An 11,027-nucleotide genomic window follows, 5' to 3' on the forward strand; every position below is an offset into this window, starting at 1 on the left:
TTCAGCTTATGGGATCATTATGATCCCATAAGCTGAAGTCCAAAAACGACCTGGACATTGAGACATCGATGATCCATGGATGTAAAAGGGTTTAACAAGAATGAGAGGTTAAAGGGGTACTCCAGAGATTAAAACATTTTAATATATATATTGATGTCAATCCATAGAACATAAAGATTCAACTCTTACGTAACCACGCTCCCAAAGGGTCTTCTTGCAGCTTCTCCAGGTTCCCCGCTGACTGCTCTTGCTGCTACTTTCGAGAGGGACATGTTGGCAGTGAAAGTGCACTATGTTCTAGTGCTAGTTGGAAAGTGGTGAAAATACATTTATTCTGGTTTTCACAAAAAATAAAGTTTGCTTCAGGACCATTGATAGTAAAATAGGCTTCCACATATAGAAAATGGCACTAAAGCACGAAAAGCACAAACTTTCAATGGACTTCAAACAGAATCATTTTGTTTATGGTTAAAACACCCAAAACAGTAAAGGCTGGAATGCGTGGCCCGATGTTCCTGGGGAAGCGAGCACCGAACTGTCAGCTCAGCACTCTCTTCCCCTGTATACGTACAGACAGCAAGCGAGGAGCAGTGAGAGGAGCTGCCCAAATGACAGACACTGCACACATCACTGCCACATGATTGCCTGATCATTGCCTTTCAACATGCACTATTAGACTAAACGATTATCGGCTTGAATAGTCGTAATCGGCCAAGTAAGGCTAATAACCATTCAGTGTTATAGGGCCTTAAGAAATGGCATTACATATGCTCGATTCCTGAAACCCTCTCATACACAGTAGCAATGATAAGAAGACTGGAATATAAGATAAAGGCCCTGTTTTTGTATTCTTATTTACTATTTTATACTGTAAAAATTTTGTGTAATACCTTTAAATATATATATATATATTTATATATATATATTTTTTATAATTAAAATGTGGTTAGTCCAGGATTCGACCTTCCACCACTTCTGATATTAGGCTGCTAACCAGGTAGATCATAAATGTAACAGATAAAGAATTATTTAAGCGCAATAAACAACAGATTTTGCATGTTGATTCTAGATCATATAAAATCAGCATCTTCTTTCATGAAGGAGCCGACATCTAACGGATACACCTTGAATAGCTGCCTGTCAATCAAAGATCCCGAGGATTTTTGGAAGCTGTGTAGTAAAATAGTGTTTGACCTTTTCACTTATGTTCTCCATTTATGCTTATCCTGTAAGAAAATATGACATTTATTGAGTGTAATAGAAATAAACATATAATTCAGTTTTAATATTTTTAGAGCTTCACACCAAGAAAAGCAAGAAGAAATAAAAAATCATTGGTTTTTGACATATTTATAGTGGAACCGCTGTTTGAAGCCATTCTCTTCTAAAGCAATGTTCTGCGTACACTCCCAGCCACAGAAGGGACCACAAGACCTTAGTATTTGACCATGTCATTAATAATTTACAGAGAATGTGGGATAGCCCATAATGGTTAAATAGTGCATGAATAGCAATGAATGAAAGGGCAAACGAGAGGGAAGATAAAGAAAAACACAATGAGCGAAAGATGGGAAATATTGCTGTTAAGTGCAGTTCTGGCAGATCAAATATTTAGCAAGTTAAATTCATTAGTAACTGGCAGTTGCCTGTTTCATTATTAACATAGTACTAACCTTTACTTCCCATTCTCGGCAGATAAGACTGCACCTTCATTAGTGTAGTTTTAAAGAGACAGATTGTTCTGCTGACAAGGGGCTTCGGCAATGAGGGGGTTAACGCGTCTGGCCCTTCCATGACTTCTGTACAATTATTCAGCAGATTTGCATTGATGCAGGGCATTATCTTGTGTGATATCATACCACAGAGACTCACCACATCCCAAAAATAATAAACTCAACTTCATTACCATTTCAAATATCTGTTGATTTTTCGAGGTTGAAAAAAAAAGAAGAAAAGGAATTGCTTTATTCCCTGGATGATAAACCAAACAGACTAAACAAGCTAGCTGCACGAGGTCTTCCTTATATTGCGGAGTGTTCCATGTTAACTCACTGATGGCCAATGCAAATGATCAACCAGACTGAATTGTCTTTATATGATTTTTTTTTATAGAGCAACTGGTTGAATGTTCATGAACTCTCTATACGGAGCGGTAAGCCAAAGCCAGAAAGCTCTGGTGCCAGCTAATTCCTCTGAGAACAATAGGGTCATAGGGCCAAAAATGCATCATGACCGATTCTTCTTAATGTTGGTGGAGAGTTGGGAGGCCACCATATATCTTATTCTGTTATCCCAACCAACTGCTGGCAGTGAGTTCTGACAACTTTACTGTAAAATATATGGGCGCCTTAAAAGGTTTTTAAACTGTAACTTTCTTCTTGATTATAAACTCCCGCCATTTTTTACCACACAAATGTAAAGGTACCACAATGGTACTGCTACAGTTTGTTCTTTTATGAGAAGTGTGAACACAGGCAAAAGCCTGAAGGGTGCAGTGCATGATATTTAGTGAGTAATCCAAAAAGATCAGCTTGGTGCAGACTGCTAGGAGAAGTAGTGGAAGGGAGCAGGCTGAGGTGCCAGAGAACTCCTGAGATTCCCCCAACAATTAAGGGTTTATGCACAATGAGCAGTTGAGCTGGGGTATTTAGAGGTATAATAGCACCAAAACACATGAAGGTATTAAAATATATTTATTCATATAGCCATATTTTTGTAGCATTATGACTTTTAAATGTCCCCAAAAAACTCCATTATGACATCACGTAAATGTGTACAGGACTGGATATGGCTACTCCCGTAGACAGCTATGGCACAGTTAGTGGGGAGAAAAACAGGAGTGGTTCTCCCAATATGGTGCCCTTATACTTTAGTCAAGACTTTGGCAGGTTTGGCCAACTCTCTAATGTTTGTGGTGGCCTTCTGACTCGTGACAGATGATGTCAAGGGAGAGAAGAATCAGTCAAGTTGGATTTCAACTGTCTGACCCTTTGGTTTTTCAAGAGCTAAGCCACCACCAGAGCTGCCTGGCAGGGGCTTCCCTCTCCTCTCTCCTTTTACAACACAAAAACACACTTCATTGGGCAAATGTTAATATGTATGGGGAGATCCAAAAGCTATTAATAAAATTAATATTTGGCCAACAACCATTGAAGGTGGAGGGCCACCTTAAATCCCTAAAGCCATAGATTCTCAGTACAAAATGACCCCCTAGCCGATATAGTACACCCCTTAAGGTAGATATATCTTTATCCGAGACATGCTTATTCTCACTTATTGTGGATTTGCCTTCTCCTGGTTCAACATTATAGGGTAAAAGGCTGACCTGGAAGGATGTCTGATGGTTATGCAAGACTCAGATAGATCTTTTACTCCCTATATTCAAGCTCTAGTATGTTCCTGTCACCTACATGTCAAAAAAATCTCCAATATTCACCCTTTTCTTACTGTTGACACAGCTCAGACTCGTACTGTCGCCCTAAGCCATTCTCGTCTTTATTATTGTAACTCAAAACTAATTGGTCTTCCTTTCTCTAAACTCTCCCCTCTCCAATCTATCCTGAATGCAGCAGCCAGGCTCATCTTCCTCTCCAGCCATTACACTGACGTCTCCCCCCTTTGTCAGTCAATGCACTGGTTGCCCTTTATATCCAAAATTTGGTTCAAACTCCTCACCCTCACCCATAAAGCTCTTCACAATTCTGCTCCTTCATACATCTCCTCTCTCATCTCCACCTACCATACTACCCGTGCTCTACTTTCTACTATTGATCTTACATTATCATCTTCCATAACCTGAACCTCTCACTCCAACCTCCAAGCCTTCTTTTGTGCAGCACCAGTTCTCTGGAATGCCCTACCCAAAGACCTCAGACTCATCTCCAACAGTCACAGTTTCAAGCGTGCCCTAAAGACTCATCTCTTCAGGCATGCTTGTCTCCCCCTTTCCTATCAACTCACACTCTATATCACCTTCAGTTCCATGTACTTTTTACATGTACTCAGAGGTTGTCGGGTGACTGGCTCACTCACTACTTATAGGCACTTTCTGATTTTATGTGCAATGGCTGAAGTATCGGCAAATAAAGCGCTTACTGCCACTTGTGTCTATGCAGTCTATGACTGCTATTTATTATACCCATTTACCGTAACGTGTGTGTGGCCTCACTATTAAACTACAGTAAATATATTTAAAAAAAATAAAGGCCACAGTGGTATTTAACATATCAAAATATTATCACTGATACAACTTTTTTTATATTAGAAAATCAAAGGAATTGTACAAATTATTCTAATGATGCGTTTTGCAAATTATTCTAGTGACACGTGATAGTCTCTGTGCCAACACTGCATTGTGCAGCCCTTATCAAAGACTGGATTTTCTTCATGGCCTATACACTAAAGGTCTGTATTGTGTATACAATGTCACTTGGCTTCTGATAAATAAGAGACTCTTTTAACAGTTTGACAGCAGAATATCTCTTTGGACATGCCCAGTTAACTGCCAAAAGAAAGAATGGCACAGGCATCAGGGCTACATTTTTAAACCCCTGCACCAATGGGTAAATAAGAATTTAGCACAGTATCAAATGCCCTTTGGTGTTTAAAAAAAGAAGCCTGCAAGCTTAAAAGATGAGGCAAAGTCTCCATGCTAATCAGTTCATCTCTGGGACATCCACTTTTCATTAACCTTTTGTTTCAGTCCTAATTCTTTTTCTCCCAGTTTTCAAAGTCAACAAACAATTTTTATCCATCCAAACTCCAGTCAGAGATGACACTGTACAGTGGGAAAAGTTTATTTCTAGTTATCTTGCCTCTTTGTTTTAATCTTTCGTCATTGGCTTGTATACAAATCGAAAAGCTTAGAAAGTTGAGCTTGTGAGAATCAGCCACTTGTGCAATGGTGAGGGGAATCCTAATTTGAGCCTTCTAATCCATGTTTATTGGATTGCCGCCCATCTACTGACCTAATGGTCACTTTAGACTTGTTAGAGTCAAAGAGTGACTTCATGCTCTGAGAGTGATTTTTTTACTTGAACTCCTTAGTAACATTTGCTTTGTTGTGGCCATGAAAAGAACATTTCACACTATTTATTTGCCAAAACCCTGTGAAAAGATAAACTGTAACTCTTCTCCGAAAGAGGAGGAAAGCAAAAGAGCTCAAACTCTGTGATACTTTAAAAAAAAAAAGTTACTCCATAATCGGCTATATATTAACAATTCTCCAAGTGATTTATATACAGAAATCACACATTTATATTATAATTATTTTGTTATGCATTTTTTATCAACACCCTAAGATTCTTATGTTGTTGCAAATTTCAGTGTTTCCTCAATCTCAATATAAGGCCGTTTTCTGTTCTCTACCCTCAGGCCCCTATCACCCTATAGGCCCTATTACAAGAAGTGATTATCATCCGTTTTTGGCCTATTACCAGTCATAACAGCCGATAATTGCTTTGTGTTATAAAAGACAATGAACAGCTGACATGTACCATGTCGAATGATTGCTGTCTTTCAATGTTTTAACGTGTTGAAAGACAACTAGGATAGCAACGATATGCTGCCATTGCTCCGTGTAATAGACCACCACTATCTCCTATGGGCTTCTATGAGCCCCTATTGACTGGTTCACCCACTATTACCTGCACTGCCTATTCATAAAGATGGCTGGACCATATTAACAATGAAGAACTTTGGACCTCTGCCTTTTTGTCTTAAACCACCTCCTAATAGTGTGTAAGCTCATGCAGGGCCCTCACTCCTCATGTATTGATAATTGTATGAGTATCTCTGATTTTGTCTATGTATGTACCCCCAGAATTGTAAAATGCTGCGGAATCTGTTATAATCTGTTATATAAATAAAATTATTATTATTATTATTATTATTATTATTATTATTATTATTATTGTTAGTATTTTTATTATTATTATTATTATTATTATTATTATTATTATTATTATTATTAAACCTGGGCCCTTAAAGGGGTAGTCCACCAAAAAAATTTTTCTTTCAAATCAACTGCTGCCATGAAGTGCCAGAGATTTGTAATTTACTTCTATTAAAAATTCTCAAGCCTTCCAGTACTTATCAGCTGCTGTATGCCCAACAGGAAGTTGTATTATTTCCAGTCTGGAGAGCAGGAGAGGTTTTCTATGGGGATTTGCTCCTGCTTTGGACAGTTCCTGACATGGACAGAGGAGGCAACAGAGAGCACTGGGTCAGACAGGAAAGAAAACACCACTTCCTGCTGGACACACAGCAGCTGATAAGTACTGGAAGACTTAAGATTTTTTAATAGAAGTGAATTACAAATCTCTGGCACTTTATGGCACCAGTTGATTTGAAAGAAATTTTTTTTTGGTGGACTACCCCTTTAAGCAGGTCTTGTAATTTCTAATAATAAAAAAACTGCCAGTAATTTTCTCATTTAGGGTCCATTTACACAGAAAGATTATCTGACAGATTATCTGCCAAAGATTTGAAGCCAAAGCCAGGAATGGATTTGAAAAGAGGAGAAATCTCAGGCTTTCCTTTTATGACCTGATCTCTGTTTATAGTCTGTTTCTGGCTTTGGCTTTAAATCTTTGGCAGATAATCTTTCTGTGTAAATGGACCCTTAATTGTCATAATCTCCATTTCCATCAATGAAATGTATTTTCGGATTGTGTGGACTTTTGGGGCTGACCTGTTTTGGGCCTTAGGGACCAAGCACTTTTTATGATTGCTTTGTAAGAATCATACTAGTAGTATCCACAAAAAGAAAAAATTAGGGTGATTGGGGGGGGGGATTAGTCTTTTCTGTCCCACTTTCTTCATGCCATCAATTCTCTTATACAGGAATGGTTACTTCCCAGTTAAGCCCTATAAACACACATTACCATCCTATATAAAGAAGGAACGAATCCCAAGAAATGTGGAAGCTTCAGGCCCATTTTTAACATTAATGATACACTAGACTCTTGGCCACAATAAATTCTTAGTGTATTCCTGAACACAAATTTGACTTTATTTGATAGTATCCATTCAAAGTAAAAATTCTTAATATATACAGTAATCCACATTTTTTTTTTATAATTTCTCACATCACTCCCCCTATTGGCCCAAAATAGAGTATTTATAGCCTGACACCTGGGGTTATGACCTGAAGTTGTATTGTAGCTTGCTGGTTGCACATGCTTTGTTGCAGCCCTAGGAGTTGAGAGTAATGAGGCATTCCCACCTTCTGTAACTACAGATGATATGCTACAGAACAGAATTTGGAATTCCCAGCATCAGCATTCATTGTGATACTGAGAACTCCGAAACTGTTTAAATCCTCACTCTATTGTACTGATACAGCATGTCAGTACAGTAGCTCAAAGATTTCCAAACAGTTCCAAATTCCGGTGTAAATGCCCCCTTAGTACAGCATTACAGCTAAGAAGGGAAATAAGGAACAGTGAATTAACACAATATGAAGTGTTCCTAGACTTGTATAGACTATGCAATGCATAATGGGATCTGTAGTCTGCTACCCACATGGGCTGCTGTTGTAGCCAAGTCAAATCTTGCTGCACTGAGAAGGAGCATGTAGGGAGAAAAAGTTCCACAAGATTGTAATTATAAACATTTTGGATGTAGTATTTATTTTACACAGTTTCTTTGTGTGTAACATTCCTGCCTTCTTTACAGTTTTTCATAAAAACTTTGTATTGCCCATTTAACTTACTTTTGGGCTATAAGTTGTAGATTAAATGGCTTTTGTACCCCAAATAGTGTAAATGTGTAACTTCACACTGTTTTATGCCAAGAGAAAGAAAATACCACTGGTCCTCCTCAGCATACATCTGTAATAGGTAGTGATGAAAGAACTTGCTGAACGTTTGGTTCGCATTTGACTCTCATTGTCTGGAGAAGTTAGATGCACCCCTAGGGCTGCCTGGAAAACATGGATACATCACCATATTCATGTTTTCCAGGACTCCCTAGGGCTGCATTCAACTTCTCCGGCCATCGGGAGTCAAATGCGAAGCGTTCTGGTTTGGCAAATTTACTCATCACTAGTAGTAGGTCTTTGATAGAGTCAACTGAGATACATGAATAGACTGAACCTTCCACAATCCCTTTTCTCAGCATCATGTTCTGTACAGGTCTTCCATCAAAATACACATAAAAACTCCTTATTACAGCCAATTCAAAGTAAGCAACACTACTATCGAAAGACCTCCACCCATTACGCCATCATTCAAAGTTGTGCTGCAAACACTTCTACCAAAAATTAGGCAAATAGATAACAATTACGGTCTCCAGGGGAGAAATTTTATTCATAAAATAGCAGATTTTGCTGACAATTTATTGCTGAATTTTACTAATTTTTCCACAGTCTTTCCACAGATTTGGCAATTTCTTTATTATTTAGTTCACACTTTCAATTTTCAGAAAAATTTATGAAAAATATAACAATTTTTCCAGATCAAAGCTCCAACATCAAATCCAGCTTCCCATTTAAAGAGCCGCAAACAGTAATAAACCTAGGAGAAATGCTCCCTGCGGACCCTAGTATTCCTTCTCAATTGAACGTCAACCCTCTTTACAACAATATACAAACACAATTAAGTAAGCTTAAAAACCCTTATGTTTCCTGGCTAGGCAAAAATAATGTGTTAGTGACTTATGTACTCCCCCATGTCCTTTATATTCTCAAAACAATCCCAATTAATGAACCTTATAGCTACTTTAAAAGTTTAAAAGTCTCCCCACTAAGTTCTTATGGAACAACAAAGATTCCAGAATAGCACATTCAGGTAACAAAAAAGAATCACATGGGGGTTATCCCCTTACCTAACTGTCTCCTATAAGGTTATTCAGTTGATTACATAGACACAGATAACAATGAATTAACAACCCTATATCTTGACATAGAACATAAACTCCTGGAGCCCCTCCACATCTATGCCCTCCGTAATTCCATAAGCCCCCATGGCTCACAAAAAGCTTGATATGCCCCCAATCTCACAGACTGCTCTATATGCCCCTCATCTCACAGACTGCTCTATATGCCCCCCATCTCACAGACTGCTCTATATGCCCCAATCTAACACATTGCTAGATGGATAAAACAACTAGAGGTATAAGAACAAAAAATCTGTACTTCTGGTGGGGTGGGATGTGGCATACAGACCCATTAGCCCACCTCTATCAGTGCATAATCTTACCTTAGGTCCTGTACCATTTTACTAGACTTAAGCTTTGTCACCATCTGCCATAAATCTAAAAAAAGAAAACACTTAAAAAAACACCATACTGAGACCTGATCTAGCTCGAAACTATCCATGACTGCCTACTACCACAAAAGAGAACTTTAAAAGCTTACACAAGTTTACTTTCAAATTCCAGACTACTAAACCTAAATGTATTGGATACTGGGGAAGAGAAGTTAAAGTCTCTTTCATATGCAGTAAATAAACCTTTATCCTCATTCCCATGGCTTGTCCTAGGGGGTACTATACCACACATATTGAGGTATCTCTCCCACAATATTCTTTTCATTGCCTATCTGGCCTGTATTCTAACTTGACTTACATTCACCGTTGTGTCATTATAATGTATGTCATGGTTTAATTAAAAAAATTACTGAAATAATAGAAAAATAATAACTTCAGATAAAAGATGTGAAATATTTCCATTCCTGCAGCCTTCCCCCTTTTTCTGTGGCACTTGTGGGCTGGCATGCTTATGTCATGTCAGAAAAACTTGATCCAACAACATTCAGTAGTGAAGAAGTAGTGGATATTCTCCCTATGGGGTCGAAACGTTGCCACTGTGGATGTTGCTTGAATAAATATCCACTACTTCTTTACTACTGGATGCTGTCGGATCAAGTTTTTCTGTGATGTTCAATGGTTTCCACTTAGGATTGGAGGCCTTCTGACATGCATCCCTACTCTACTATAACCAGAGGAATTATCTCTACTGACCAGGTGCTGGAGTTAGATTAACTCTATTGTATGGTATGCTTATATCATGTGTCACCCCATCTAACCTTGTCTTATAGGCAATGCATGGTGAGAAGGAAGAGACACATAACACATGATATGACTCTATGTAATTTCACCTATATTGTGGGGAAAACTAAATAACTTTTTTGTACACATGTAAGAATCTCAGGGACATTTTTCGATGTAAGCATATGAACTCGCACTGAGGTTGCATGGCCTTTATTTATTCTTCTACATATGTTTGGGATCTCTTTACACTGCTATTATCTGAATCTAATTCAAATTGCATATGAAATGGAATAAAATTCCAAACTGCTAAAATAGCTGACAGGGTCCTTCACATTAACAGATTGGGGTGGAATGCATGACCACAGCATGAGGATAGGAGGTCATGGTATTGTAGTAAAAGGGAGAAGGGGGCCGGTGTTGAAGCATTAATTTCTCATTAATAATCTTGGCTGGTACTATTTGTTGTGACCACCTTCCTATGTAAAGTGAATTTACAATTTAACATTGCAAAATTTAATATTATATTATTAGATAAACTGGGAATATTTATAGTTTTGTGGCAGAAATTACTGCAAGTTAATTCTCAGTTGGCAAAAGTTTGCACTCAATTGGGGCACATGACTACAGTATATATACTCTTGGGGAGGGGGGGAATTATCATTCCCTTCACCAGGGTACTAATATTGTATAAGTAGTGCAAAAGTTTTTATGCAAGCAATGTGAGTTTGTCACAAAGATAGGGCACATGCAAAAAAATTGGTTAATTTTAATACTCTGAATGATAAATTCTTCACTTCGTATGTATATGTATAATATTGTATACTTTTTGCATCTGACAAAAAAAAATAATAATGTTAAGTAGGGATGAGCGAACTTTTGAAAAGTTCGATTCGGTTCGATCCGGTGAACTTTCACGAAGTTCGGATTCGTACGAACCGAACCTAAAACGAACCTGGCTATAACAGCTAATTAATTGCAGCTACAATAGTGGGAGTCTGATAGGGGGTAGTTTCGTTTAGTTGCAGTTGCTATTAC

Source organism: Dendropsophus ebraccatus, chromosome 1 (assembly GCF_027789765.1).
Source record: "Dendropsophus ebraccatus isolate aDenEbr1 chromosome 1, aDenEbr1.pat, whole genome shotgun sequence".
NCBI lineage: Eukaryota > Metazoa > Chordata > Amphibia > Anura > Hylidae > Dendropsophus > Dendropsophus ebraccatus.